This window comes from Cupressus sempervirens, chromosome 3, assembly GCF_028749045.1.
Source record: "Cupressus sempervirens isolate cs-2001-9-10 chromosome 3, ASM2874904v1, whole genome shotgun sequence".
Taxonomy (NCBI): Eukaryota; Viridiplantae; Streptophyta; class Pinopsida; order Cupressales; family Cupressaceae; genus Cupressus; species Cupressus sempervirens.
Window position 1 is genome coordinate 1120023356 of NC_143120.1, and position 14501 is coordinate 1120037856.

The window sequence follows — 14501 nt, forward strand, 5'->3', positions numbered from 1 at the left end:
AGGGGGAGTAATATTGAAATTAGGAGATATAAGGATACATAAATATTGTATAAATACAAAGTGATCCACATTTTTTGAATTTTGAAATGGCCATGTGAAGAACTTCACAATTTTTGACCATTTTTGACACTCTAACTTTTAAGACTTAGCCAATTTTAAAAATGTTTCCATCAATGCCTAAGGGGAAGATTTTTGGAAATTTGGCTAGGGTAGATAGTTTGAGGTTGTCATTTATGGAAAAATATACTTAGTATGAAGTGAGAAAAGTATAGAGATATAGTTTTGGCAATTATACTTAAAAATTTGTTTAAGTATCATACAGTTCACCTAGAAGAACAATTAGAGTTTTAGATTGGTACACTTCAAAGAGTTAATATTGGCACTTGCATATTGGAAATAAAATTACAACAATTATTATAATTTCATTGATATCAAACCTTATTGGTAAGGTAATTACTATCTAAATGGAGTGCCACATAAGGTGTTGGATATAATTGTTCAATTGTGTATTGTCTTTGATGTCACACAAATGTCATATCAGTCATCAATTAGTGTCTACTGAGCTCAAGAAAGGCAATAGAGAGTGTCTACCGAGCTTAGAAGGTCAGCAAGATAATAAATAGTGTCTACTGAGCTTAGAAGGTCAAAAAAGCAAAGAACAGTGTCTACTGAGCTCAGAAAGTCAACAAGGCAATAAACAGTGTCTACTGAGCTCAGTAGGTCAGCAAGGCAATAAACAGTGTCTACCGAGTCCAAAAGATTAGTAAAGATAGTTTGCAATGTCTACCAAGTAGACAGATTGCAATGTCTACCGAGTAGACAGTTGATTACCAAGCTTTCAAGGTAATCAAAGAATTTTAGTTCTTACCAAGTTAAATTGGTAATCAAAGAAAATATGACAGCAACAGTTCTTACCGAGCTCACTCGGTCATCAAAGGAAATTTGGAAGATTCAGTTCTTACCGAGCGAACTCAACAGCTAAAGGATTTCAAAAATTTGTAATGTTAACCGAGTTAAGAAGGTTAACTCTGGAAATTCCTAGAAGCAGTATTTACTAAGCAAGATTGGCCAGCAAAGGACATTTATTTGTTTGAGAATAATATCTGTAGCCGACTGATGAATGGTTTATTGGTAAATGTAACATGTAAATGAGCCAACTTGACAATCTGAATGGTATAAGTAAGAAGTCAAGTTGCAAATTCAAAGATGTATGTATGGAGGTATGAGAAGTTAATATGATATGAAGAATAATTGTTGTGGAAGCAAATTTGAAAGATGATCAGAGATCACTAAGGAGCAGAAGAGCCATATCTGATCAAGGAGGATCTAATGATGCGTAACAGAGACCTTTATCTAGCAAGTTCAGTTGCATCTTGTTCAGGTCAATTCATTGTTACTTTCTAACCATTGTAGTAGTGATTCCAAATCTCTTAACAGAGTTGGTTTAACAACCATTTTGTAAATCCTCTAACAAGGTGGCAGTTCAGTTGAATTGTTCTAAAGACCTCTAGCAAGGCCACTCCTAATAGGGTGATTAAATCCTCTAACAAGGTCACACCTAATAGTGTGTATTGTAACCTTTAACAGGGTTGGCTCCTAACAGGGCTTACTTCAAAAGAGTAAAAAATTGGTGACTAGTTACTTGGTGGTTTTCTCCATAATGGGTTTTCATGTTAAATCTGGTGTCTCTTGTGTTCATTTATTTAACCTTTGCATCCATATTAATAACTATGAATGCTAGATGATCAATAACTAGTTAATCTATCGAATTACAGTATTCCTGCATTGTTTATCGAGTATTAGTAGTGAGTAAGCATTATAGACATCTAAGGGATTTTTGGAAAAAAAAAAATTTGTAACTGATTCACACGCGCCCCCCGCCCCCCCCCCCCCCCCCCCCCGTCTCTCTCAGTTACTCCATCTATAATTCCAACAATTGGTATTAGAGCTTTTGGTGCTTGCAGGATAAGATTTCAAGGATCTAAGCCAAAGATTAGGATGTCTTATAAGAGGGAAATTCCAAGACTTAATAGGGATAACTTCTCAGCATGGCAAGGATTGATGAGACTTCATCTAGCTTCTATTGGAGATACAGGATTAAAATACCTTGATGAAAAATATGCAGAACTAGTTGGTACACTATCTATCAATGATATTGCTGAAAATAAGACTCACAACATTATGATGATAGATATAGCATCTACTCTGAGTTATGAAGAATTTGATGACATCAAGGACTACAAATCTGCCTTTGAAATGTGGGAAAAGCTAAAAGAAATCTATGAAGGAGATGATAATTTATAAGAAGAGCCAAATCAGAAAGTCTGAGAGGACAATTTGATCAAATGAGGATGAGAGAGGATGAAAACATTGCAAAATATGTTGAAAGAGTCAAAGCATGTGTTAGTGCAATCAAAGCATCTGAAGGAGATATCGAGGAGACAGTCATAAGTAAAGTTCTTAGAAGTTTACTTCCTGTTTATGTAATCATTTAATTTGCAATTCAAGAAAGAAGATGTGAAGCAAATCATAAGATAAATCTAGAAGCCATAGTTGGAAGATTGATTGCATTTGAGCTAGACAACTTTGACAATTATGTACCAGCTTCCAAAAATGTTGAATCAACATTTGAAGCCAAGCTTTCACTCAAAGAAAAAGGGAAAAAGATCAAGGATCTACAATCAGATAATGATGAAGAATTTGAATAGAGTTCAGATAGTGATCTTGAAGTGGTTGAAGCTCTACTAGCAAGGAAATATTCTAGAGGCAAAGGAAAATACAAAGGTAAGGTTCCTCTAATCTATTTTTCTTGTGAGAAAATTGGACATATTGATGTTACGTGCCCAAATAAGAAGAATAAGGATGAAAAGAAAGGTAACAAGTACAATGGCAAAAGAGACTTCAACTCATTCAAGGATAAAGGTAAGAAAACATGTTTTATAGCTAAAAATTCTAATGATTCTGATTATGAAGAAGACAATGAAATTGTTTACATTGCTGTGAAAGATTAGTCTTATAATGATGAGGAAATGACACTAATTTTCCATATGAGTAGAAATGATACATGGATCAAAGATAGTGGTTGTTCTCATCACATGACTGGTGATAAAACTAAGTTTGAACATTTTGAAGACTATGATGGTGGCAGTGTAAGATTTGGTAACAATGAACCTTGTTGTATAAGAGGAAAAGGAAGAATCTGTCTAACCAAGGAACTTGTGTGTGATAATGCATATTGGGTAGAAGGACTAAAACACAATTTTTTGAGTGTGGCACAACTACTCAATAATGGATTCAAGGTAGAATTCATGCATGGAAAAGAAAGATTGCTGGATGGAAAAAGAAAAATGATTGGATCAAGCACTCAAACAAAAGGTAACTTATTTTATCTTGAACTTGGTGAATGTTCATGTTTCATTGCTCAAGCTGAAGAAAGTTGGTTATGGCATAGAAGGTTGTGCCATGTAAACTTTGATAACTTAGTAAAGATAAGTAAATTCAAGAAAGTAAGAGGCATTCCTAACATCAAAAAACCTGAGATTGGTCTATGCAAAAAATATCAAATCGGAAAAATGGGAAAAACAAGTTTCAAAAGCAAGAACTATCAGTCTGAAGAAGTTCTAGAAATTGTGCATACTGATTTGTGTGGACCTATTGGCATTGAAAGTTATACTGGTGAAAAATATTTCATTCTTTTGTTGATGATTATTCAAGAATGATGACTATCATGTACCTTAGAGAGAAATTAGGAGCATTTGAAAAGTTCAAATCATATTTGGCCAGAGTAGAAAAAGAAACAAGCAAAAGAATGGAATGCTTAAGGTTTGACAGAGGTAGTGAATTCATTTCACATGAGTTCAATAACTTTTGTATTGAAAGAGGAATCAAAAGACAGGTTTCAGCACCTAGAACTCCAGAACAAAATGGAATAGTAGAAAGAAGGAACAGATCTATAATGGATTTTGCAAGAACCTTATTGATTGAGAAAGGCATTACTATCAAATACTGGAAGGAAGCCATCATCACTGTAATTCATACCTTGAACCGAGTATAGCTGAAAAACGACTCATCCAAAACACCCTATGAATTATGGTATGGCTACAAACCCAATGTAAGTTATCTAAAGGTATTTGGAAGAAAATGTTACATTTTGAAAGAATTTAGAAAATGAAAATTTGATGTAAAAAGTGATGAAGGAATATTTTTGGGATACTCTTGCAAAAGCAAAGCATATAGATGTTTGAACTTATCTACACACAAAGTTATAAAAAGTGCACATGTGAAAGTTGATGAGTTTGCAGAAAGAACAGAAGAAGAAAGCAAGAAGGAACCTGAAGACTACAAAAGATTTTTTTTACGTTGAACCTGATACAATACCAAGTATACTTATCAATCAGGAATCTTCAACTCCCGAGTCTTCATTAATCGAGTCACAAGAAGTTCAAACCAAGTCAACATCTATTGAGTTGCAATAACCCGAGTTTCAAATAGTAGCTACCGAGTTAGCATCTATCTAGCCCAAAAAACTAGAATTAGAACCAGAAGTTGAGATACATAAGGATAATAATGCAAGTCATTCAAAAGGAAAGGAGCTCGTGTTAGCCAAGTATTTTAGAAAGAATCATGCACCAGATTAGATCATTGGTGATAAATTAGAAGGAACAATGACAAGAAGTAAGTTGAAAGGCACTTGTTTACTTGCTGATTTTGAACCTAGAAATATCAAAGATGCACTAGACAATGAAAGTTGGATTGAAGCTATGAATGAATAGATAGAACAAATAGAGAAAAACAAGACATGGACTCTTGTACCAAGACCCAAAGACAAGAATGTGATAGGAACAAAGTGGGTATTTAGAAACAAACTAAATGAAGATGGTAAGGTATCAAGGAACAAAGCTAGATTGGTATGCAAAGGATATTCTCAAGAAAAAGGTGTAGCCTATGGAGAAACTTTTGCTCCTATTGCAAGATTGGAAGGTGTCAGAACCTTACTTGCATATGTTGCATTTAAAGGATACAAATTTTATCAAATGGATGTCAAGCCAACATTTCTTAATGGCATATTGGAGGAAGAGGTTTACATTGAACAGCCTAAAGGTTTTGTTGATCTAGACAAGAAGGACATGGTTTGCAAGTTGTATAAAGCATTATATGGTCTAAAACAAGCTCCTAGAGCATGGTATGAAAGATTGCATAACTATCTTATTCAAATTGGTTTTCAAAGAACTAATGACAACAACAGTTTGTACATAAAGGAAGGGCCAAATAATAAGATTGTTTTGGCAAAAATATTTGTAGATGATACTTTGTTCATAGGAAATGATGATATTTGCAAAGAATTTTCAGAACAAATGAACAAGAAATTTGAAATGTCAATGCTTGGTGAAATCAAATTCTTTGTTGGTCTTCAAATTCAGCAGAATAAGAATGGCATTTACATCACTCAATCCAAATACATCAAGGAGATACTGAAAAAGTTTGGTATGGAATACTGCAAACTAGTTGGGACTCCTATGTTTACTGGATTAAAACTCACCAAGGATGATGAATCAAAGGAAGTAGATCAGACATTGTATAGATCTATGATTGGAAAGTTGCAATATGCAGTGCACACAAGACCAGACATTGCCCTTGCAGTAGGGATTGTAGCAAGATTCTCAGCAAAACCAAAAGAAAATCACATGATGGCAATCAAAAGAATCATGAGATACTTAAAAGGAATTGAAGAATATGGATTATGGTATAAACTTGGAGGAAAACTGGATCTAAAGGTGTTCACTGATACAGATTGGGCAAGAAATATTGATGACAGAAAGAGCACAAGTGGAGGAGCTTTCTTTCTCGAAAAAAGGTTGGTTTCTTGGACAAGCAAAAAGTAGAATTGTACATCTCAATCCACAACAGAAGCTAAATATGTTGCAGCACTAGTAAATTGCTCAAACATTGTGTGGTTTAAACAATTATTGAAAGGTATGAAGCAAGAAATCATAGAACCAGTTGTTATGTTTTGTGATAACACCAGTGCAATTAATATCTCCAAGAATCCAGTGATGCATTCAAAAACCAAACATATTGCCATAAAGTATCACTTTGTTAGAGAATTGGTGCAAGAAAAGGAAATAAGATTGGAATATGTGCATACAAAGGAACAAATTGCAGACATATTCACAAAGCCTTTACCTAAGGATGCATTCTTGTATCTAAGAGGTAAGTTAGGGGTCATTCCCATATTTGAAGCTCACTAAAATACAGTTTAGTGATGCATCAATAGGAATAGAATTGAAGATCTATCAGTTGATGTAGCAAACCAATGAATACATTGGATATGAATCAGTACATCAGGTACAATACTACTCAGTTGTTTTGAGTTATCTTTGGCATGTGTTGTCAAAGAGGGAGAATATATACTATCATTTATTCCTGAAATTTGCAAATGATAAGAACTTATGTTAGAGGGAGTTTTGTATTCTGTCATTAAAAGACTTGTTTTCAAATTTCATTCTGCTATGACATGTTGTGTTTCCATCAATGCCAAAGAGGGAGATTGTTGGATACAATTGTTCAATTGTGTATTGTGTTTGATGTCACACAAATGTCATATCAGTCATCAGTTAGTGTCTATCGAGCTCAGAAGGTTAGCAAGGCAATAGAGAGTGTCTAACAAGCTCAGAAGGTCAGCAAGACAATAAATAGTGTCTACCAAGCTCAGAAGGTTAGCAAAGCAAAGAACAGTGTCTACCGAGCTTAGAAGGTTAGCAAGGCAATAAACAGTGTCTACCGAGCTCAGAAGGTCAGCAAGGCAATAAATAGTGTCTATCAAGTCCAAAAGATTAGTAAAGACAATTTGCAGTGTGTACAATTTGCAGTGTCTACTAAGTAGACAATTGATTACCAAGCTTTCAAGCTAATCAAAGAATTTTAGTTCTTACCAAGTTAACTCGGTAATCAAAGAAAATATGACAGAAAAATTTCTTACCGAGCTCACTCGGTCATCAAAGGAAATTTGTAAGATTCAGTTCTTACCGAACGAACTCGACAGCCAAAGGATTTCAAGAATATTGTAATGTTAACCGAGTCAAGAAGGTTAACTCTGGAAATTCCTGGAAGTAGTATTTACCGAGCAGGGTCAGCCAGTAAAGGACGTTTATTTGTTTAAGAATAATATCTATAGCCAACTGATGAATGGTTTATTGGTAAATGTAACATGTAAATGAGTTGACTTGACAATTTGAATGGTATAAGTAAGAATTCAAGTTGCGAATTCAAAGATGTATGTATGGAGGTATGAGAAGTTAATATGATATGAAGACTAATTGTTGTGGAAGCAAATTTGAAAGATGATCAGAGATCACTAAGGAGCAGTAGAGCCATATCTGATCAAGGAGGATCTAATGATGCTGAACAAAGACCTTTATTCAGCAAGTTTAGTTGCATCTTGTTCAAGTCAATTCATTTTTGCTTTCTAACCATTGTAGCAGTGATTCCAAATATCTTAACAGAGTTGGTTTAACAACCATTTTGTAAATCCTCTAACAAGGTGACAGTTTAGTTGAATTGTTCTAAAGACCTCTAGCAAGGCCACTCCTAACAAGGTGATTAAATCCTCTAACAAGGTCACACCTAACAGTGTGTATTGTAACCTTTAATAGGGTTGGCTCCTAATAGGGCTCACTTCAAAAGAGTGAAAACTTGGTGACTAGTTACTTGGTTGTAAATTCCCATATTGGGTTTCCACATTAAATTTGGTGTATTTTGTGTTCATTTATTTAACCTTTTCATGCATATTAATAACTATGAATTCTAGATGATTAGTAACTAGTTAATCTATCAAGTTACAGTATCCCTACACTATTTACCAAGTATCAATAGTAAGTAAGCATTATAGACATCTAAGGGAAATTTGGAATTGTTTTTTTTTTTGTAACTAGTTCAACCACCACCCCCCCCCCCCCCCCCCCTCCTCAGTTACTCCATCTATAATTCCAACAATAAGGATGATTGTTGAAGAGGATTTGAGAAGTGATAAAAAAAGGACCTAGAGGAAAGATTGAGTTATATGAAACTATAAATGGGCACTTGATTAGTTAGACATTGACAATATAATGTGACTATTTAATCATAACCAAATTGAAGAAGACAGTTGTATTGAATCCTAGAAGGAATGTTCAAAGAAATACCTAATGCATAGGCTTAAACAAGCAAAATAGTTGAAGATTAGGAAATTAGAAGTTTATGCCTAGTGATGCTAGAGTTGATCGAGCAATAATAGAGGCTGAGAAAAATATAGTGTCGATCAATTATCAGAAAGTATGCTAAACAAAAACATTACTATTTTCTGACTAATTCAATCATTATTGAGTGTCAAAAGAAGGTTTTAGTTGAGTGTCAACATTTAAGAGTTTATGAGAAATCTTAATTTCCAACTAACACAATTGAATTCTTGAAATATGCATAAAATGTTGAAGATAAGGATGGATGTTCAAGGGAAACTTTGTTTGAGGGTTTCTAGGCATGGATTCAAAGGGAAGTTTAGAGAAGTATCTAGAAGGGGAGAAGGATAAGAAAATGGTGCAAGGCTTTGATGAATATGATGAAACCCTAAAATCTACAGTTATGGTTAAGAGTCAGAATATTAGAACTACTTATTTAAGGAGGCATAAGGGTAACCTGATAAAGGTTGACAAGTAGATTTTTTTTAATGCTATTGAATGAAAAACTTAAGAATGAAGCTAAGAAGACTTCTGAAGAGCTAAAGTGTGATTGATTAAGAAGGATTACCAAGTAGATCAAAGACATAGATGATAATGGAGGTCAATCAATGAATCAACATATAAGCTACATTATGATCTATATTTGCAAAGTGACTTGAATTTATCAGATCAACCTATTGTTAGTTTCTAACCATTGTATCAATTTGAAATCCTAAAATAATGTTGACCTATTATTCATTTGTAAATTCTTTAATCAAGGTGAAATTCTAATAGAATTTTATAAAGCCCTCTAACTAGGCCACTCCTAATAAGGTGATTAAATGCTTTAACATGGTCACATTTAACAATGTGTTTTGTAACCTTTTACAGGATTGGCTCCTTCTAGAGGTCACTTCAGAAGAATGAAAATTGGTAGCATATTATTTGTGGTTTATCCCAAATTGTGTTTCCATGTTAAATCTTGGTGTCATAATTGTGTGGATGTTATTTGAGATGTTTTACTATTAATGGATTACATTTTGCAATTTTTTTTACTATTAAGACAATGAACTACAAGTTTTATGTTGTTGATTATTTTCTATAGAGATTGAGCTACTTAATAATTAGATTTTAAGTATTTGAAGTAATTAAAATTTGAATTAGCAAATTTGGACCTAGAGATAACTGATTCACTCCCACCCCCCTTTATTCCAAATCATTATAACAATTGGTATCAAAGCATTAGTGCTTGTAAAGACAAGTTTGAAGGTACTTCAAGCTAAAGATCAAGATGTACAAAAAGGAGGTACCAAGGCTAAACAAGAAGAACTCCCCCACATGGTAGAGTCTAACGAAGTTGATTCTAGTAGAAATTGGAGGGAGAAATACATGTTATGTGGTTCACATGTATACATAGCGATACCAAGACCTCTGATAACTCAAGAGATGAAAGAGAAGCGAAAAAACAATCAGGCAATGTTGGAGTTTGCATCAACGCTAAGCTATACTAAGTTTGATGACATATTAGAATGCACTAATGTCAAGAAAATGTGAGATACACTATATAATACCTATAGAGGAGAAACAAATATTTTGAGAGAAAAATTAGAAAGCTTGATGAAAATTTTGATACTTTTCAATTCTTTAAGTGGCATTTAACAAGGGTTGAAAAAGAAATAGGTAAAATTCTAAACTTCTTGAGATCTGAAACAGGAGGAGAGTTTATCTCCAATAATTTCAATATATTCTACAATGATAGAGGAATCAACAGATAGATGCCAGAACCCAAAACCCCTTGATAGAATGGAATAGCTGAAAGAAGGAACAGATCAAACATGGATTGTGCTAGAACACTAATAATGCAGAAGAATATATGACAAAAATAATGGAGAGAACCTATAAGTACAATAATTTATACTTTGAATCAAGTATAACTCATGAAAGGTACAAATGTTACACCCTTTGACTTATGGTGGCTATGCACCTAATGTGAAAAACTTTAAAATCTTTGGAAGTAAATGCAATATACTAAAGGACAATAGAAATGGAAACATTGATGCTAAAAGTGATGAAGGCATATGATAGGGAGAAGGGATGAACTAATCACTAGTTCATGCTCCTAGTCTACCACTGAGACCTAAGGTGACTTCCAAGTTCACCAAATGGATATATAGGATCCCTCTTATGTATAAATCACCCAATCCTAAGCCCCACTCTTCTATTCTTAACAACATTCTCTTCTAGCAACTTGCTAGGTTCTCATACTAGGTGGAGAACACTCTAGGTTTCTAACTGATCTAGGTCTTCCTTGGCTAATTCTTACACACCATTTGTAGGGTTTTGAATATGGTGAAAGACCTATCAACACCATTCTTCCATTATGAAAAGTAAATTAAAACCCTTACCTCTCTTATTGATTCCACACTTTTCAATTAAAATAGGGCAACAAGAAAAGAGCCCCAATTAGCCCTCTTGTTCCTAGAAATCAGGTATTTCTTCCAATTTCTTCCACTAAGAAATTCAAACTTACTTCAAAGAATCCCATTCATTTCTTGAGCACTCTCAAATTTTCTAGGTTTTGGGCCTCAAAAATGTCATACAACACTTCTACAAAAACTGAAGGTTCTAAGGGTTTCTTGACCCCTTTACAAGCTAGTCTATTTTTTGGATTGGTTAGGCTCTTTAAGAGATTGTTAGTACTATTTCCTTCTTCACAAGGAACCTTCACTGACTCCCTTCACTCTCTATATCTACTTAGTTGATGTTCTTCACAACCCTACAATTTACAAGCTTTCTTACTTCAATATTCCCTAGCTGGGCATGCTCTAGCTTGCCTAGGGCAAGAGCTTAAAAATGCCTCAATGGATTTTGAGGCCCTTTCTTCTAAAAAAGAGGAGTTCATATAGTACACTCACTATCTCCAAGAGGTTTTACTATTTCTACAATAGGATAGTGAGTTACATCTCCTCCAATGCCAACTGCATAGTTCAAGACAATGAACTAGCAGGAATAAAAAGATTTACAAAACAATAAAAGAAAACACACACACACACACACACACACCTAATCTACAGAAAAAAAACTATTCTAAACAAGCCTATTTACAATACCAAATGGTTACAACAACTTATTCAGCACAAAACAATTTCAATGCTCTCCATTTGTCCTTTCTTCATTCAAAAAACCACATAATAGTATATTGTCCATACATTGACTCATTCATCCTGGCAACTTTAAGGTTTAGTAGGCTCATTTATTTCCTCTAAGGTCTTTTTCCCTCATAATTATGGCTTCCATTGGCCTCGAACATGCTTGGAAGGGTTTTTTCAAAGTTGATCAATAGTTTGCAAAATTGTAACTTTCTTTATATAGCAATTTTTTGCAACTTTTATGTTACATATATTTGACATCTTTTCTTGCCAAATTGGCTATCTCTTATCTTTTTAATGCCAAAGACCCTTCCCTAGGTTAGAGACCCATCCTATTTCATTGACAAGGAGTACCTTACTCATTCTAAAGCTCTTCCTAGGACTCTTAAAAGATGCCCCATCCCCTAACCAGTATTGTCAAAAAACACAAATAGGTCCTTAGATCTTTATTCTAATTACAAAGCTCTCTTAGAGCATATCAAAAAATAATTTTATTGGTGAGGGCCCTATGTCTCAAGGTGCCCTTGCACCATACTCTCCACCAAAGAAGGTATGTCCCCTTTGGAGACAAAAGGTGGAGATCTAAGCCCTGAAGTTTATACTGATTCTTAGGGATCCATGTAGTCTTTGAGTCTTGCTTACCTTGCCACTTGAAAAGGTGTTCTTTGTATGTTCCATGCCTAGTCTTTGTATGAACTTGAGAGAATAATATTGTCTCTACTTGGAGCTTGGGCATAAAAGGGAGAGCTACTATCTGAGCATCCCTCTGAGATTCCTCCACATTCTGATCTACCTCAATAAGTCCTTGTACTTAACTAGATCTGCCACATTGAAGATGGGAGAAATGGCTAGATCATCTGGCAGCCCAACTTTGTAAGCATTATACCCATACTTGGCTAGTATAGGACATGGTCCAAGTCTTCTCATCCACAGCTTCATTGAAGTTCCTTTTTCCATCCTTGCTTTATTTAGGTGAACCATGACCAAATCCCCTACACCAAACTATACCTCTCTTTTCTTGAGATCAGCTTTGTCCTTAATCTCATTGGTGTTGTCAATGAGGGACTACCTTACTTAATCATGCACTTCCTTCATAGATAGATTGAAATCTTCAACATTACCACTATTAGGTACTTGACCATCTAGGCTTCATAATTCACATACACACCTAGGATGTATTCCATAGACAATTTCAAAGGGACTCTTGCCTATAGTTCTATTAATACTATCATTATAAGAAAACATTTCATGGTGAAGGACTAAATCCCATATCAAACCATATTCCTTGGTTAAACATCTCAGAAAATTTCCAAGTGTCCTATTGACCACCTCAGTTTGACCATCAGTATGAGGATGGTGGGATGAACTAAATTCTAGATTGGTACCTAGTCTTTTCTATAAGACCTCCAAAAGGGTTCAATAAATTTGATATCCCTATCAGATACAATTTTTTTTGGCAAGCCATGAATCCTCACAAGTTCCTTGAAAATAAAATAAGCAATATGACTTACATCATGGGTGACCTTACATGGAATGAAATGAATCATTTTTCTAAATCTATCAACTATCATCTAGATGCTATCAAAGCCACTCTTTATTCTAGGCAAACCAACCACAAAATCCATACTTACACATTCCCATGGTTTGTTTGGTATTGGAAGAGGCTAATAAAGTCCTACATTTGTAGAAGTGCCCTTTTCTCTTTGACATATGATGCATTGCTCAACATTAGCTCTAACATCCCTCTGCATTTTAGGCCAATATTAGTGTCTTTGAACCAACTCCAAGGTCTTGTTTAAGCCAAAACAACCACTCAAACTCCCATTATGTTTTTCTTGAATGAGGTCCTCCCTCATGGATCCTTTTGGTATGCACAACTGCCTTTCTTTGATAAGTAGCCCATTTTGTAATGTATATTCTACAAACTCAACATGAAAGTGATTTAGATGCTATTGACACACCTTTTATGCTGCTACAAAGTCTCCATCAGCTTGGTATATTTCCTTGAAGTTATCCAACCCTATGCTCCTTACTTCAATTTCTTGAATAGTGAGTAGCCTTCTACTTATGGCATCTACTACTTTATTGAGCTACCCCTTCTTGTGGTTTATGGTGAAAGTATAAGACTACAAATACTCCACCCACTTGACATGTCTATGGTTCAATTTGTCTTGGGAATTGAGAAAACTCAAAGTTTGATTGTTAGTGAACACTACAAACTCCTTGGGCAAAAGATAATGCCTCCATTTTCTAAGGGATTGAACAAGTGCATAAAGTTCTAAATCATAGGAAGAGTATTTTTGCTTTGCTTCATTTATCCTTTCACTAGAGAAAGCCATTGGTCTATTGCTTTGACTTAACACTCCTAGTGTTATATTACTAGCATCAATTCAATAAAAAAAAGGTTCATTAAAATTAGGTAACCTTAGGATAGGCTTAGTAGCTACCTCTTTCTTCAATGTCTCAAATCCCTTGTCTACTACTAGTGTCCACACAAATTTTTTCTTTATTCCACCCTTGATAGTATCCATCATGGGATCACATATCCCATTGAAGTTCCTAATAAACTTTCTATAGTACTGAGCTAGGCCATGGAAACTCCTCACTTCACTTGCATTCTTGGGAGTTGGCCAACTCAATATTTCTACAACTTTATCCTCATCCATTTTAAGATATCCTTGAGATAGAACAAAGCCTAAATAGAATAGTTCCTGCTTCATGAAATCACACTTATCTAGATTGATAGTTAGGTGTTCCTCTTTCAACTTAGATAACACTATCTTAATATGCTCTAAATGTTCCTCTTTACTCATGTTGAAAATTTATATATCATCTAAGTAGACTAACACAAACTTACATGTGAAGTCGACACCTCATTCATGAGCCTCATGAGTGTACTTGGAGCATTGGAAAAGCCAAATGGCATGACTAGTCATTCATAGATCTCTTTAGTGGTTTTAAAAGATGTTTCCCACTCATCTCCCTCTTTTATTCTTACCTTATGATAACTACTTTTAAGGTATATCTTTGTGTAGTACTTAGCCCCTCCTAAACAATACATTAGGTCCTCAATCCTTGGTATGGGAAACCTATACTAGATTGTGATCTTGTTAATGGTTATGGAGTCTGTGCACAACCTCCATGTTCAAGGGCTCCATTT